Source organism: Phascolarctos cinereus, unplaced genomic scaffold, assembly GCF_003287225.1.
Source record: "Phascolarctos cinereus isolate Bilbo 61053 unplaced genomic scaffold, phaCin_HiC Scaffold_3;HRSCAF=262, whole genome shotgun sequence".
In the NCBI taxonomy this organism is placed as follows: Eukaryota; Metazoa; Chordata; class Mammalia; order Diprotodontia; family Phascolarctidae; genus Phascolarctos; species Phascolarctos cinereus.
Window position 1 is genome coordinate 18,472,799 of NW_027555736.1, and position 18,393 is coordinate 18,491,191.

Genomic DNA, 18,393 nt, shown 5'->3' on the forward strand with positions numbered 1-18,393 from the left:
GTCACAGTTTCAGTGCCTGTATTCTATTCCTGCTCATCTGTCGATGATCTGGATGATTTTGAAACAGTTTCAGCCACTAAATTTCATGATTCCATTCTCTAAAATGAAGGAATTAGTTCAAGTTCATATTTTAGAAAAGCACCTGCTATGTACAAGATACTTTCTTAGGTATATGGTTTTGTCTACCCTCCCCTGGATTGAAAGAAGGGTAAGGGTAGTGACTGATTCAGAGCTAGTGCTGCCAGCATTCTGTGATGTTACTTAGAATTTCCCTAGCTTGGGAAGAGGAGGGTTATCCTACTACAGCTGCAAAGTCCCCTCGTAGTTAGGCCAAAGTTACCACGTGAACAAATCATGATTAGTAACTGAGAAAGTTGGGCATAGAGTTGCAGGGCTAAAGACATTAAGTAGTATATGAAACCAAGGTGTAAAGAAAAGTCCAAGGGGTAAACAAGAGAAGCTCTGGGGTCGAGGGGGGAGGGGCGGCATTGGATGAATTAGGAACAGAGTGTACAAGTTTCCTCCCATTTTCTCACTTAAATGTCCAGTGGGAAGGGTGAGTGTCTATATAGCTGGCCGTGGGAGACTAGTCTTACACAAATTCACTCAGCTTCCTCTATCTCCTTCAACTTGGTTTTGCCTCAGTATTTGCCCAATTGTTCTCCATGTTAACACATTGTAAAAGAAGCAGACACTAGGTACTGAAGATTCACAGATAACAAACAACATAGCCTTAGACTTTGAAGGGCTTTCAAGGTAATACAAGATCTCTAGTCCCTGGGGTCATGAAAAGATTCATGAAGGGAATAAATAGGCTGCAGTATATTGTCAAAGATATATTTTTACATAAAACATTGCAAAAATATCATTATAATCCAGTGAGAAAAGAGGGCTGGATTTTGATTCAGAGGACCTAGTTGAGAACATGAGCTATGAGTCAAGTCTTGAAACTTTATGACTTTGAGAAAATCATTTCATCTTTCTTGGTCTCAGTTTCTTCCATAAAACAAAGAAATTGAACTCAGTCACTTTCCAGCTCTAAGCTATATCATTCAGGAAAATGGAGAAACAGAAATGGAAGTAATGCCATGAGAATGAGGGATAGCCAAAGAAAACTATGAGAGGTACGCTGGTTCTCAGTATCCAGAAGCCTATATGGTTTGTATAGTATGTTAACTTTGTTGATAGCTTCCTATTTAAGGTCAGGATGCCCTTGCTCCTTTCTGTGTGTCTCCTGTTTGTTGCTTTTTGGGGAACCACTTCTCTCAGAATCTCTCTTCATTTAAGGAAGTCCAATGTTTGGGTTATGACGACTTCCCAACCAGAAATCAACCATCTAGGAAACAATCAAGGACCAAGCAGAGCCCTTAAAGGCAGCTTTCACTGAACATTTACTATAATAATGACCTTTGACATAACATCCAATACAAAATTGGCCAAAACAAAATGAAGACAAAATGAAAATGAAACTCTAGAAAGTCAGAAATGAAACAGTAGATCCTAACTACTGACTGGGAAAATGTAGTCCAAACAACATTCCTTACCATTCTATCCCATCCAGTTTGATATCATCCCATAAGCTCTTTGAAATTGTCCTGCTTTATGAGTATGGCCATAAGTCGGGTAAAATCTTCAAGGTACTTTATTTTTATTGCTTTCAGTGGAGTTTTCGTTAGCAGGATTATACTTTTAAACTCTTATGGCATATTATATGTAAAGAGCCATCAATGAAAATTATTTGTAAAGATAAGTTCCCACAATAGTTAATTTGTTTCAATTTGAAGTAGTTAGCCTGAAAAGATTGATTGTCTGTTATTTTTATAGCCATTCAAGGAAGAAATATTTAAATTTGATTATTTAGCATGACTTCCCCTTTCTCCATCATTTGTCACACCACACACACACACACACACACACACACACACACACACACACACACACACACTTATCCTAGCAAAACATTTCAGAATTTTGCATCCTCTCAATCTACCATTTGTGCATGTACAACATTAAAGTTATAATTTATTCTAAAATTACAATAACTCATCTTGATAAAGTGTTTTAACATTTGAAAAAACTACCTGTATTATCTCATTTAATCATTACAACAACCCTATGACAGATTAAAGGCTTAATTTTGCCCATTTTATGGATAATGAAATGGAAGTTAGGGTTGAGTCGTCCATGTTCTATACAGCTAATAAGTATCAGAGTAGAGATTAGGATGCAGGTTCTCCTGACCTCATGTTTGCAATCCTTTCAAATACATCCCACTGCTTCCCACTGAAGTACAAATAAAAGAATTAAGTTTGTAAGTCTAAGTGACATATATTCAAATATGCACCTGCTTTCCATTAGCTGCATTTTTGTATAGATTCCAAAGAGGTGGATCAGGAATATTGTCCCAGATGGGAAGGGTTTTGGGTAGTTGGAGCAATGTAGGCAGCTGGCTGACAGCAGGGCTTAAGACGTTCATGTACCCACGAAGACAGTGAGGGCAATAAATTACATCCCTCTTCTTTATACACTTTTTCTATTCTCTGGCATTGACTTCTTGCAGTCTGAAATCCAAATCATGATACTTGTCAGGCTGCCCTCCCCTTTGGGTATTAATTTGAATTTGTGGTTCCCTATTTCTGTTTCCAACACAGACTTCCAAAGCCTGTTCTTTCTAGTTATTGCAACATTGATGTTTTTCTTCCTTTATCATCTTTACTAATTTGCCACATTTGAGATGAAAATTCGAAACTTTTTACTTGGCATTCTTTGTTGTTTGTGATTTGAATCATTTAGCCCCATGGAGGCTGGAAATTTCTTCTTTCAAAAACTATCGATATATTTGAACCACAGATCCACTAATGAATGGCTCAGGGAGACAATGATAATCTTGTTTTATACTTTTTGTACTTTTATACTGATGTCTATTTTGTAACTTTTTTGATGTATTTACATCATAATTATATACAGGTATTGTATTGGACCTTGGACTCCAACATTCCCATCTCCCCATCTCTTCCATGTATAGGCACTGAAGTTTCTCTAATACCTAAGTAAAATAATGAATGAAAACTAGTGAATTAATGGATCATAACTGATATCAAATGTAACATCATACATTCAAGTCCTTGTCTCACAAGGGAAAAAAAGGAAATCCATCTTCTTGTCTTTTCCCCCATCAGGGCCAAGATTGTCATTACAACTGCTTTTACATTGGCTACCATTCATTGATTCATTTAATTTATGTTATAGCAGTTATGGTACATGTTGTAATTCTAGGCATAATCACTTCCTTTGGATTATTTTATATGTATCTCTGAATTTCTTATATTTGTTGCTTCTCACAGTCAGTGAATAAACAGTAATTCATTGCCTACTTTGTGCCAGGCACTATGCTGAAGGTGGAGGATACAAAGAAGCAAAAACAGCTTACCCTCTAGAAAACAAAGAACAACTATGTATTAAAAAGATACATGCAAGATACATCATGAATAGTCAACAGAAAACTAGAATTCACAGGGATTTGGGAAAAGTTTCCTGTAGACGGTGGGATTTTAGTGGGATCTTGATGGAAGTCAGGGGAGCCAGGATGCAGGAATGTGGAGGGAGAACATGCCAAGCATGAGGGACAGCCAAGGAAAATGCCTAGAGGCAGGAAACGCAGTATCTTGCTTGAAGAACAGCATGGAGGTAGGTGTCACTGGATCAATGAGTACTTGGGAGAAGATGGGTAAGGTTTAAAAAACAACAACAACTGCAAAAGCAATAATATTCCATTACATTCCTATGCCACACTTTGTTTAGCTATCCCAAGTCCACACTAAGTTTGTTTCCATTTTTTCTACCAAAACAAAAGTTTCAAGGAATATTTCACCATTTATAAAATGTTTATCTATTTATTTCTTTGTTTGTTTTCCTTTCCTTTCACTTCATCAGGGGAAGATGACTAACAAGTTTAATGTCTTTTTTCTCTTCATTCTGAATTATTTTTCAGAATATCTAGGCTAATTCACAGATTCACCAGCAGTGGGAATGTGCCTAAACACATTACAATTTAAGAAACAATGTGGATATTTATCGAATTTGACACTTTACTAAAACAGCAAAAGTTATAGACACAAAAGAAACTTCTGTTGGTTATTAACTTACTTTTTTTCAATTTGTTTTAATTAACAAATATTACAGTTAAGAGTCCAGACTTGGATGATTACCTTTCTACATGTGTATATGTAAACATATGCATATTCTACTTATATATGTCATGCATATGTGACATCATGCAAAATTACATATACGTATAAATGCATATGTCTATGTATAAATAGATATCTCCCCACTATCAACTTGTTTTCTCATTTTCCTCTTTCTCCTAAAAGCTGCAAGTGACCAAGTTAAATAAAAACCTACAGAAATCTTAGCCCAGGTATAACCTGGATAACCAAGTTTTAAAAATCTAATATGTTCTGTCTTTGCATTCTCTCTATTTTTCAGAACATGCAAATGACAGGAGGCAATGTTTCTCTTTTTTAAGATTTTGTTTTTCTTGGAGCAGATCAATAAAACAAAGAATATGTTCTGTGGCATTTCTCTCCCTATAGTGAATTGCTTTGCTCTGGTTAAAGTGCCTGGTTTTCTTTTGCCTTTCTTCTCTTTAGACAACTATTATATTTGCCTGGAGGCAGAGAAATGTTTTCAGTAATAACTATCAGATAGCTTCCCTGCCCTGTCCTCTATGGTATCGTTCTTCTTTGTTAAGAAAATAATAAGAAAAAAAGTCACCATAGGTTTCTCTCCTGTGAATGGTTCAATTTCACTGGAAATGGTATTAGAACATGTATTTCACTGATTACTAGAATCTTTGTCCTTCTTGTTGTTCAGTTGTTTCAGTTGTATCCTACTCTTCATGACACCTTGTGGAGTTTTCCTGGCAAAAATACAGGACTGGTTTGCCATTTCCTTCTCCTGTTCATTTTACAGATGAGAAAACTGAGGCAAATAGGGTTAAGTGACTTGCCCAGAGTCACACAGCTAGTGAGTTTCTGAAGTCAAATTTGAACTTAAGGAGATAAGTCTTCCTAACTCTAAGCCTGGTGCTCTATCCACTATGCCACCTGGCTGCCCTAATAGAGTCCTAAGATGAGGTAATAGTAAAATAACAATGATTATTAAAATATAAGAAGTTTTGTGGGGGAGTAAGATTAATAATGAACTTAAAGTTAGTAGATACAGCTCTGAGCCTGGAATCAGTAAGACCTGAGTTCCAATCTAGCCTCAGAAACTCACTAGCAGTGTGATCACGGACAAGTCATTTAACCTTTATGTAATTCAGTTTCCTCATCTATAAAACAGGAATACTAAAAATGACTATCTCACAGAGTAGTTATTGAGATAATATCTATAAAGCACTTATCACAATTTCTGGTACATAGTAGGTGTTTCATGAATGCTTGTTCTCCTCACTCCACAGATGTTACTGTGGAAGTTCCTTAACCACTCTGTGAATCAATGTCCTCACCTAAAAAATGAAAGAGTTGTTATTGATGATTTCAAAGATACCCTTTATCTCTAAATCTATGATTCCATAAAATCTAAGATCTCAGGAAGGGTTAGATTAGTGAATAGCTATCCTACAGTAAAAGAGATAACCACTTCTATAAAATATCTCCATCTTTTGAATTTGATCTCTGAGGAAGATCTGATGCCTCTTCACATCTCAGTCCTGAATATGGTTCCTTTCTTTAATGATGGGTTGTGAATCTGAGGATTACTAAAATAAATGAAAAAAAAACCTTCCATCATCAACAATAAATACAAAATATGGTCAGTGCAAGTCATACTCTTCCATGACTGATATGAAGTCAGACAGCATTTTATGAACACTTGAATGAATGAAAAAGTATCCACTAAATGATTACTCCATGCCTAGTACTATGCTAAGCATAAACTATGCAGGGACAAAAAGAAGGAGAGTACCTGATGTTAAGGAGATCACATTAGGACTGTTGAAGAAAGCACATACAGGATGTTGCACCTTCTGCAGAATTTAAAGTTCAGTGACTCCTACTACTCAGTGACAAGGCAAATCCTCGAAATACTGCAGCTGGTGAATCCTTGTTTTTCTCACATGAGTCACAGAGAGCTTAAGTTATTTGCCCCATGAAAAAATATAAAGTGAAATACATGCAATTTGAATACAGAGACACTACCTGATGTTGCTATCTTTACTGAAGGATGGAGAGGAGGGGATATTTACAACTCTAGAAGGTTAAGTGGAACAAAAAAAATCTTTAAAAAAAATCTCATATTAAGATTGCATTTTTTTTTTGTTTATAAGTTGTTAAGTTTATGGTTCTAGTCCAAGTAATCATTATAGTGAGCTTGGGAGGTCTCCAATGGAACATCCCAGGAATCTGTACTTGAATTTGTACTACTTAATATTTTTAATTAATGATTTGGAAAAAGATCATTGAATGGCACACTTAGAAAACTTTCAGATGACATATAGATGGAAGGAATGTCTAATATACAGGATGATACACTTAGGATGTGAAAGCATATAGGCTGAATACAAGATAATAGGTAATAATATCACCTTATATTGGATCAACAGAAACGGCTTCACAAGCATAAGAAGAGTAAATCAATGCTTTCACAGCAGTTCATCTGAAAAAGAACTGGCAGTTTTTAGAGGCCTACAAGTTCAAGGTGAATCAATGGTGTGATAAAAGAGCTAAAATAACCAGTGGAAGCATAAGCCACAGCTACGGCAGCAATAACCCTCCCATCTTCTGATCCGCTCTATTACTGTGAAAGGGAACTTCATCTTCTCAACCATCCAACCTCACAACCTCCCCATTGTCATAAAGTCCTCATATGCATGCCTTCTGTGTATCCAATTGGCTGCCAATTCTTGTTATTTCTACCTTCATGCCATCTTTCACATTCTTCCTTTCCTCTCTACTAATGTGGCCAGTTGGCTACAGAGGAGTTAGATTACTTATATTCTCCCTCTCCTTTATGGGGCTGTTCCTTCTCCTCTTCCTCCTCTTTCTTACTGTCTTCTCATTCTTCTTTTCATCTTCCTCCACACCCTCCTCCTTTTCATTATTTATATAGTGCCTACTATATGTCAAGCATTGTGCTAATTGCTTTATAAATGGTATCTCATCGATACTTACAACAACTCTAAGAGGTAGGTGGAATTATTATTTCCATTTTACTGATGAAGAAATTCTCTTACTAGCTGTGTGACTCTGGGCCAGTCATTTAACCCCAATCACAGGCAAGAGAGGAAAGAAAGAAAGAAAGAAAGAAAGAAAGAAAGAAAGAAAGAAAGAAAGAAAGAAAGAAAGAAAGAAAGAAAGAAAGAAAGAAAGAAAGAAAGAAAGAAAGAAAGAAAGAAAGAAAGAAAGAAAGGAAGGAAGAAACAAAGGAAGGAAGGAAGAAACGAAGGAAGGAAGGAAGAAATGAAGGAAGGAAGGAAGAAACAAAGAAATTCTCAACTTCAAAACAATGAACAGGGTAACTAGGTTCTGCCATGGGGGAGCCTCATCTCAACAGAATTGCTTCTGGGTCACCTGTGGTTAGCAAATGAACAAGAGTAAGAAAGTCAGTCGAGACTCTATGATTCAATCAGTCAGTGGAAAAATATTATTTAACGCCTACTTACTATGTGCCAGATAAGAAGCAAAAAACTCCATACAACCAAGCTGCCATCAGGATAAATGGAACATGATCAACAGAGTAAAGGCACAAGACTTAAATGGATTTGGGAAAGGCTCATCATAGAAGGTAAGATTTTAGCTGCAACTTGAGGGAAGCCCAGGAAGCCAGGAGAAAGAGGAGAGGAGAAAAAAATATAAGCCATGGAAGGGTGACAACCACTGAGGAGCTGAGAGATGGATTGTCTTGTTTGAAGAAAAACAGAGGAGCAGAATTACTGGGATGCAGAGGACATAGTGGTAAGTTAAGTCTAAGAGAACTGGAAGGTGGGAGGTGGCCAGATTATGAGGAAGTTTGATTTGGAAATAGTAAATTTTATATTTGATCCTGGAGGGTGTAGGGATCCAATGGAGGTTATTGAATGGGAAAAGGAGGACGTGGTCAGACATACACTTTTGGAAGATTAACTTGGCAGCTGCCTGGAAGATGGATTGGGGTAGGGAGAAACTTCAGGCAGGGAGACCAAGGAGAAGGTCATAATGTGAGGACTTGCATCAAGGTGGTGGCAGTTTCAGACGAGAGAAAGGTTTATAGATAATAGATACTAGGAACATAAATTTGACAGGACTTGGTGACATTGGATATTGGTGAAAAGATATCAGATTGGTGAGAAGAGAGAGTAGTGAGTCCAGGAAAAGACTTATGTTGGGAGCCTGGGTGACTGGAAGGATGGTGGCACCTTGGACATAATAGAGAACTTGGCAAGAGTGGAGGCTTTTGGGGGGAAAGATGATGAGTTCAGTTTTAGAAATTATGTGCTTAAGAATGACTATGGGACCTCAAGTCCTAGATAGCTAATAAGAAGTTAAAGATGCAAGTCTGAAAATTAGGGGAGAATTTAGAGCTGGGTGTATAAACTTGAGAATCATTAGCACAGAGACAGTAAATGAATCTTTTGGTACCACTGAGGTCAACAAACAAAATAATATATAGAGAGAAGAGGAGACCATAAGACAGGGCTTCCATATTGAGGTTGGGTATAACATCTTTTAGAATTCTGTTTCTAACATTCTGGCTCAAGTCTTAGCCAGGGGCTTCTATTTCCTATGCCTAAAACTAAAAAGGACAAGCCAAATGGAACAAAACCAAATCCTAAGGCTTTTTCTTGTGGCCATGAGGAGTAAAAGAAAAAGGGAGGAAAAGACTAACCCTTCACCCAGTTAGTCCATTGTGCCTGTGCTGTGGGTGAGCATCACTCCACAGTGTCTCAGGAGAAGAAACTGTGATTGTTTCAGTCTCATAATTGTAAAGCACAAGTAAAAAATGGGTTGTTATAATTTATGGTGGGAAAACCCAGGATGTCTTCTTCTAGAAGGGAGTTACCTCCATGTTAGCTGACCTAGGCATGTTCAGGAAAGCCCCTGCTACACAAAGATAAAAGAGAGATGAATAGGAGAAGTTTAGGGGGACAATTGACTAGTGCAAATAGGTGAAGGGAAAACACTGAAATTACATATATATATATACATATACACACATATATACACACACACACATATGTGTATGTATATATGCATATACATATGTGTGTATGTATATATATACACATATGTGTATGTATATATATATATATATATATATATATATATATAATATGTGTGTGTATATGTATATATTTGAGTCCCCAAATAATACAATTTGAATTCTTTTCTGAGGTACAAAGTAAAATTTCCTGAACTTTTTCATTTGCGTTTTCAATCAGTCCCAAAAGCACTCAGTGAAAGGTCAAGATATTAAATCTCCTGGATTTTTTATTTTTCTAACTGCTCTGACTTTACTGTTTTAATTTCCTCAATTGACTTTAATTAAGTTTTCCCTGTGCTCATGAAGTCAAAGAGGATTTTCTCTAAGCTCTTACATTTCTCATCGATATTGGTTTTTTTCTCCTTGTCTTTTGCTTTTCTCTTCTAAAATCCTAACGAGCTTAATGGGTTTTAACATTTAGAAAGAAAAGCAGCAAGACATTGCAAAGCTGACTGTGTGCTGTTTAAAAATGAATGCAATTTGAAACTTTTAATTTGAGCTCAGAGATTGTCATGTTATGAGAGGAATCAATATAATGTCCCTCTTGATCACACTCACAGTGTGTACCTTACTCTTCACAAAACTATTATTAGAGGCTCACAGGTCATAGTGTACTTTGCATAATGAGCCCAATTAATTTTCAAATCATTGATTTTTAAAATGAGAAGGAAGCTGAGGGTCTCATGCCTTGATTTCACATAAATGGCAGTTTGGGTATCTTGACTAAGATAACATAATTAGAAAATAAGGGTGCCTGGATTGAAATCTAGAGCATGAAATATGAAGTGATAACTCAGAGTGTTGTACCTGAATGCATGTAGCCCACAGAACTCAAAGAAGCAGGAAATTACCTTGAAAGGGCTTCAGAGGAGAGAGATATGAGGGGTTACAGGTTGAGGAGGAAACAGTCTGCTCCATCCTCTCCCTCAGCTCTAAGGAAGGCTAAATCTCTCTTAGTCCCAGAAAGGAGAATGGTTTTGCCAAGGTTATAAGAGGAGTGACTCAGAGCCTGGATGTGAGTAAGAGTTCACATCTTATCTGCTACACTTCTTTGTGTTTCTTTGCCTGTGTATCTTTCAGGTGCCATGTCTTGGTTGAATCACTTGATTTCCTTAAGAAGGCCCTATAGACCACATTGGCACAGGGTTTTAGGCACGAGAGCACTAACTAGATATTCTGGAATCTAGGACAAAATCCCTCAGGGGTTGATGGAGAGAGTTCAAGTGGGCTAGGAGGGTGAGTTGCATCTCCTCTAGAATCTACCCTTGGGTCCTGTATCATAGTGGAGGCAGTAGTTTCTTACTTGGTACTGGAAGGAGGCATGAGTAAAGGGCTGTGTAGGGCCTTTGCAGAGTTTTCTTCCCAATGCAGATTGAGCGGAGATTCATAAACTGTTGGAGATTGGTTCACAAGTCAATCTTGTGGAAAAAGTACAACTCATCCCGCTTCTAGATATTAGGACTGTGTGCAAAAACTGCTCACTCCACCCTGGGTACTGTTCTACTATGTAATTAGCACTGTTTAAACTTTTGTGGTTTTTTTGTTCTTTTAAAAATTATTTATTTGTTTATTTTTACTTTTCAACATTTGCTTTTATAATATTTTGAGTTCTAAATTTTCGCCTTCATTTCCCTCCCACCTCACCAAGACAGAATGTAATATGATATGGGCTATACATGTATGTTCATATTAAACAAATTTCTGCATTAGTCATGTTGTGAAAGAAGGATCAGAAGAAAACATAAAAACCACAAGAAAGAAAGAAAAGACAAAAAAGAAAGGGAAAATAGTCTGCTTCAATTTGACAGTTAAGTCAGAGCAGTTACAAAAAGGGCCTAGAGTCAAGAGACAATGCATAAAAAAGGAAGAAGGCAGAGAAGGCACCCTTAACCTCATGATAGAGAAAACACAGTGTAGATGGCTTAGCAAGGAAGCTGGATGAGTAGGAAAACAATGTTGGAAGGAACCAGTCAATCAGAAGTTAAGTGCTCAGGGGCAGAGAGGACATTCAGAGTAAGAAAGAGTCCAGAGATGAAATGAGCTACTGGGGTCATGACATTTTTATGTCACGATAGAGATGTAAAGTAGATTCATTGGTGGTCAATTTTGAGAATTTAAATGATAAACCATACATTTTGCAAACAGAAGACTTTCCATAGGAACAAGATCCATTTCAAAATACCTCAAAATTATTTCAGATCCATGAGGCATCACAGTAAAAAAAAATGCATTCAAAAATCTAGAGAACTCAAGATGTAGGTCAGAATAATATACCCTGTAGATCTGTCTAATAATCACTGTAAAATTCAGCTCAAATAATAGCAATATTTGAGGCATTCCTAACAAAACAATCAAACAAACAGGTGAACAGAACATTCAACTTGTAACAACTGCACAAAAACAAACATGAGAAAGTAAATAAATATAGTTATCAATTTGAAAGTTAGGCAATGGAATCAATTACTTCATCTTCTAGGCATTTTAAAGAAGAAATAGATTTAGGATAAAATATGAATAAAAAAGTTGTGATCAAGGGATGAAAAGGAGCTTTATTGCTAGAGATCTTAAAGACTTGGTATAAAGAAAGGAGGAAAGACATGACTGATGAACATTTTATCTGTTAAACAGATGCCACCCTCCTATCGTTGAAAAGGAAAAGTTTCAGTCAGCATAATCCAAAACAATTTTGTAAGTGATAACTTCCATGTGGCTATTTAATAAATGGCATTTTTTGAGCTTTGAGAAGCTAATATCTAAGAGTTACAGAAATGGAAGAAACAGAAATAAATTATAATAACTAATATTTATTTAGCTCAGTGACTGAAATGTTTTTGCAAGCATTATTGCATTTGGGTCTCACAATAGCCCAGTGATGTTAGTTTAAGACCTATAATAGCAATGCTGTAGGAAGTCCTAGTGTGAAAAGTTCTTTTATCTATCTATCTATCTATCTATCTATCTATCTATCTATCTATCTATCTATTTATTTATTTTTTGGTCAGGCAATTGGGGTTCAGTGAATTGCCCAGGATGGCAAAGCTAGTGTTTGGTCTGAGACCAGATTTGAACACAGGTCCTCCTGAGTTCAAGGCCAGTGCTCTATCCACTGCAGGGTTGGTGCTCTATCTGAAAACTTCTTTCTCTGCCATATATCATTGATCTCCAGTATTACAGAGCTGCCTGGCATACTGAGAAATTAAGTGACTTAACCACATTCATGTAGTTAGTATGTGTCAGAGGCAGGATTTGCACCCAAGTCCTCTGACTCCAGACTCCATGCTTTTCTCAAATTTTTGGTACTTATTGAATTGTTTTAATCATGTCTGACTCTTCATGATCCCACTCCACATATTAAAATAAAAGGATTCTAGATTTAGAGCTGGAAGGATTTATAGCTTGGAAGCCACCAAGTCAATCCCCTTATTTTATAGACAAAAAAAAAATTCTAGGACTCAGAGATGGTAAGGAATTTGATGAGGGCCACACAGCTAGTAAATATCAGAGGCGGGGATTTGAACCAGGTCTTCCTGAAGCAGTGTCTACCCTGTTACCCCTATAACATGGAACCTCTCAAATTAATGAATCTTGCCTATAACATTTGCTTCTGTGGATTTTGGATAGATCTAAGGTGCAAACTCTTGGTCTCAGTTTTCCCATCTGTTAATGAGGAGTGTGGATTCATTATCCTCTGAGGTTGCTTCCAATTCTAGATCTCCATATTTATTGGAGCCTTTGCTCCAATAAATAATGAGCCATACCATACTCCTATGGGGAAACCATTGTGAATGTTAAGACCAATGATTTATCAGATGAGGAAGCCAAGATTCAGAACGATTCTGTGAGGTCTAAAATCAGGACTCAAAATAAGGACTTCCCATGCTAAGTCAATAAACAAATTTCTTCTTAGAAAAAGGCTATGTTGGAGTAGAAGGAAAAAAAATAATCTTCAAATCTTGCCTAGGAGAAGAAGAAGAATACTTGGCCCTTGATCTCTTATTGGAAAGATTGAATTTGCATGTCTATGGAAAGAACCTATCCAAATGGAAACTTTTTTTATTGTTATATAATTTTTAAAAAGAAGCAGGTGAGATCAACAGGCTTTATATGATTCTAGAAGTGCTGCTTAGGGTTCTTTCCCTTCTACATGAAAGTTTTTATTATGGTCTTTTGATTCTAGCTGATAGCCTCCCAGAAGGAACAAGGGCTGATCAAGTCATCTAGATATCCTGAAAGGTGACTGCTCACCTTGCCCTGATGAATCCTTAGGGCTCCCAGGAAACATTTTGAAGTCTCTGTCACATCCCTTTCTTCATTCTCAGCTTTCATTAAAGCAAACCTTCCTCCCTGTGGATGTTTCAACATCTCAAGTCCAGACTCTGAGAATCTCTATTTTACATTTGCCATTTTTTTTCCTTTTGCTTCTGTTTTGTTTTAGTATCAGATATAGTTGCTGAGGTCTGTATTTGTATGCTTTTGGAAATATTGTCACAAAACCATCATTGAATGAAAGTCAAAGGTACTCAGTCATTTACCAAGAATTGACAGATATGTATTAGTGGCATCAAGTTATTTGAAAAACAAGAGGGGGCAGCTGCCTCCAAGGATTAAAGATCTATTTATTACACAATTATCTTCAGCCCCAGGCCACCCCTTCCTGGAACATATTAAATTTTATTATTTCAGAAGTGTTTAGGAGAGATGAGGGAGACACTGAGGATACAGCCACTGAAGGAATGAACAAGAACGAGCAGAAATCCTTACAGAAAAAAGGTCTGGGCTTTGATTGAAGAGATCTAAGGTCAAGTCCTTGTTCCACCCCTTACATAGCCAAGACATTCACTTCTGAGCCTTAGTTTTCTCTTCGATAAAATGGCTGGGGTGAACTACAGTTCCAAATTCTATTCTAATTCTAACATTGTACAAGGCTTTTAAAGACATTTTCACTGAGATTGTCCCTCTTGATCCTCAAGGCAATGTCTTGATATTTTAAGTGTTACTAGCTTTATTTTGCAGGGGAGAAGAGAAAGACTTAAAGACAACAGGTTGTGTACAATGTCACAGGGCTAATAACTGGAAGAAAAGAGTGTAGTGTTGATGTCAGTACCTTGCAATGCCCCTTTAAACTTGAGGGATTGAATTTAAGTCAATTTCCCAAGCTTTTCCTACTTTAAAAAAAATATTGATGTCATCTGTTTCTTCCATCAACACAGTTATGCCGCTTACTTTTTTTCCTCTCTTCCCAGAGAGTCATCTTATATAACAGGATTCTGTGAGTATCTAATCATATTGTCTAAAAACAGTGATAGTTTGCTTCCTTGTTGCCTATTATAATTCCTTCGATTTCTTTTTCTTCTCTTATTGCTATAGCCAACATTTCCCATATAACACTGAATAATAGTGTAGATAATGGACAATCTTGCTTCACCCCTGATCTTATTGGAAAGGTTTCTAGCTTATTCCCATTATAGATAATGCTTGCCGTTGCTTTTAGAGAAATACTATTTTCATTTTAAGGAAAGCTCTATTTCATGTATTTCCTAGCATTTTTTAAAAGGAACGAGTGTTGTATTTTGTCAAAAAGCCTTTTTCTGAAACTCTTGATATAATCATAAGATTTTTTAGCTTTTTTTGTAATCTATATGGTGAATTATGTTGATGCCACCCTTGTATTCCTGGTATAAATCCCACCTGGCTGTACTATATGAACTTTGTGATATATTAGTATAATCTCCTTGCTAGTATTTCATTTTAAAATTTTGTATTGATATTAATTAGGGAAATTAGTCTATCATTTTCCTTCTCTATTTTTGTTCTTCCTGGTTTAGGTATCAGTACTATGTTCATGTGGTAAAAGGAATTTGCTAGGACCCCTTCTTGGCCTTTAAAAAAATCATGTGATTTATACATTATTGTAATTAATTATTCCATAAATATTTGCTAGAATTTCTTCCTCATTGGTAGTGAATTCACCCTTTTAATTGTTGATACTGGTAATTTGATTTTCTTTTTTTTTAAACCAAATTGACCAATGCTTTATCTATTTTATTGGTTTTGACATAAAACCAATGCAGTTTTATTTATTAATTCAATGTTTTTCTTACTTTCAATTCTATTAATCTCTCTTTTCATTTTCAGGATTTCCAATTTGGTGTTTAATTTAAGATTTTTTAAAAATTTGTTCTATTTCTATTTTTTAGATGCATGCCCAATTCATTGACATACTATTTCTGTATTTTATTAATGTAAGTGTTTAGAGATATAAAAAAAAATTCCCCTAAATTGTGCTTTTGCTGTATCCCACAGATTTGGGAACATTTTTTCATCTTGTCATTTCATTTAACGAAATTATTAATTATTTCTGTGATTTATTCTTTGACCCACTCATTCTTTTTTTCAATTATTCCTCCTCAAATACTTTAATTACAAATAGGACAAGACAATGATACAAATATATTTGTGCAAATTAACTTTAAATATGCAGTATGGCTTAAAAGTCATCAATTGTTTCTTCATTATAATCATAGTACATTGATTGGCCAGATTTAGACACCACAATAGAACTCAGAATGACTCAAAAACATTATGAAAGTCCATGCAAATGGGGGCAGATAGGTGGCACAGTGGATAGAGCACTGGCCCTGAAGTCAGGAGGACCTCAGTGCAAATCCGGCCTCAGACACTTGACACTTACTAGCTGTGTGACCCTGGGCAAGTCACTTAACCACAATTGCCTAAAAAAAAAAAAAAAAGCCCTTGCAAATGCACAGCAGAACATACTTTTCTAAGTATATATGATGTGGAATTTTTTTTAAAGAATGAAAGAGGAATTTCAAAAATGTTATATCAGTAGTAAAAGTATCAAATGAAACTTTCCAAAGATTCTGAATATTAGCAATATAATTAAAGATATAAGACAAAAATAAAATAAATTAATTTATTTCCTTGACCTATCCAGACTTTTTCTTTGCTGAAATTTTATCTAACTTAGGAATTCAGAGGCAATAGGTTAGTCTTCCTTTCATTTTCAAAGCAATTTATTAATATGCGTATTATGTATATGTCAAAGAAGTTCCCAACTCATAAATCTAGTCAGAGAAAAAAATAAAATTGAATCCATGTACTGAAATTTGTACAAGCATAAAAACCTAAGACATCCATCACTGAAATTTTAAGACATCCAAGAAAAAATGATAAACAATCAGCCGGAGCTACTAACCAACATGGATATATGCTACATTTCAAGCACCAGAACCTTAATCCTATATACATTACTAAATCAAGGAAAAAAAGTTCTATAATTACAGTTCCAGAGGTCTAGTAGTTGGCAGTAGCTGAACCTTTGCTATTGTATTCTTTTGAGAACCTTTATACCAAACCCCTTTTCTTCCTGATGTTTTTTTTGACACTACTCTTCTCTTGTGTACCAACAGAAAAAGCTGTACTTGTATTTACATCAAATTTTAATGACACATGATTAGTTAGGTCATCTAAAACTGACTTGATTTGGCTATCTAGTGTCACCTTCTGTTTGCAAACTCTTGTAGGTCTCAGAGAAGTACTCCATGAATCTGGGTATCTCTTCACTTTTAAGTACGGTTTAGAAGATAACTCTATGCTTGATTTCAAAGTTATCTCTGTGCTTGACTTCTTGACCCATTCATTCTTTAGAATTAGTTTATTTAGTTTTATTTATTTATTTTAATCTATGTATTCATGGTATTTTATTGAATATAATTGTTATTGTATTATGTTCTAAAGATGATACATTTGATATTTTAGCTCTTCTGTATTTGGTTGTGAGCTTTTTATGCTCTAATACATTCTCAATTTTTGTGAAGGTCACATGTAAAGCTGAGAAAAAAGTATACTTCTTTCTCTCCCAATTCAATTTTCTCCAGAGGTCTGTCATATCTAATTAAAAAAACTGTTTATCTCTTTAACTTCTTTCTTATTTATTTAATGATTAGGTTTATCTAATTCTGAGAAGGGAAAATTGAGGTCCCTCACTAATATGGATATTTTCTCCTATACTCCACTTAACTTTTCCTTTAAGAATTTGGATATCATACCATTTAGTGCATATATGTTTAGTACTGATATTGTTTTATTGTCTATGGTAAATTTTAGCAAAACTTGGTTTCTTTGATTATCTCTTTTGATTTGGTTATTTTTGCTTTTGTTTTGTCTGAGATCATAATTGCTACTTCTGTTTTATTCTAACTTCACCTCAAGCATAATATATTTTGCTCAAGTCCCTTATATTTACTCTGTGTGTGTGTCTAGATTCAAGTGTGTTTCTTGTAAATAACATGTAGTGGGATTCTGGTTTTTAATCCATTCTGCTACCCATTACTATTTTATGAATGAGTTTATCCCATTTACATTCAACGTGATGATAATTGGTTGTGTATTTCCTTCCACCTTATTTTCTCCTGTTTATCCTTTTCTCTTTCTCTTTATTTTATCCTACCCCTCCTCAACAATCTGTTCTGCTTCCAACCATCACCTCCCTTTATTTACTTTCCTTTCCATCAGCCCCCTTACCCATCTCTTATCTTCCTCCCCTCCTGCTTCCCTGTAAGGAAAGAAATATTTCTATACCCAACTGAGGCTGTGTGTTATTCCCAATTTGAGCCAATTCCAACAAGAGTAAGGTCCAAGTGTTGCACCCCCCATAAATCCCCCTCCATTGTAAAACTTCTTTCTTTCACACTTTTTTGTGTGAGATAAATTTCCACATTTTTCCTATCCCTTGCCACTTCTCCCCATGATCCTTCTTTTTCACCTTTTTTTAATCACCCTATTATAGTTATCTTAGATCTGTGTCCCTGTCTATGCGTACTACTTCTAACTGCCCTCATAGAATTCTACAAAGTTAAATTTAACCTATATAGAAACATAAACATTTTAATCTTATTGATTCCCTTATGATTTCTCTTTCATGTTCACCTTTTATGCTTCTCTTGAGTCTTGTATTTGAAAGTCATTTTTTTTTAATTCAGCTCCAGTCTTTTCATCAGGAATGCTTGGAAGTCCTCTATTTCATTAATTTTTTTTTTCTGAAAGATTATCCTCATGTTTGCCATGTAGGTGATTCTTGGTTGTAATCCTAGCCTTTTTGCTTTCTGGAATATCATGTTCTAAGCCCTC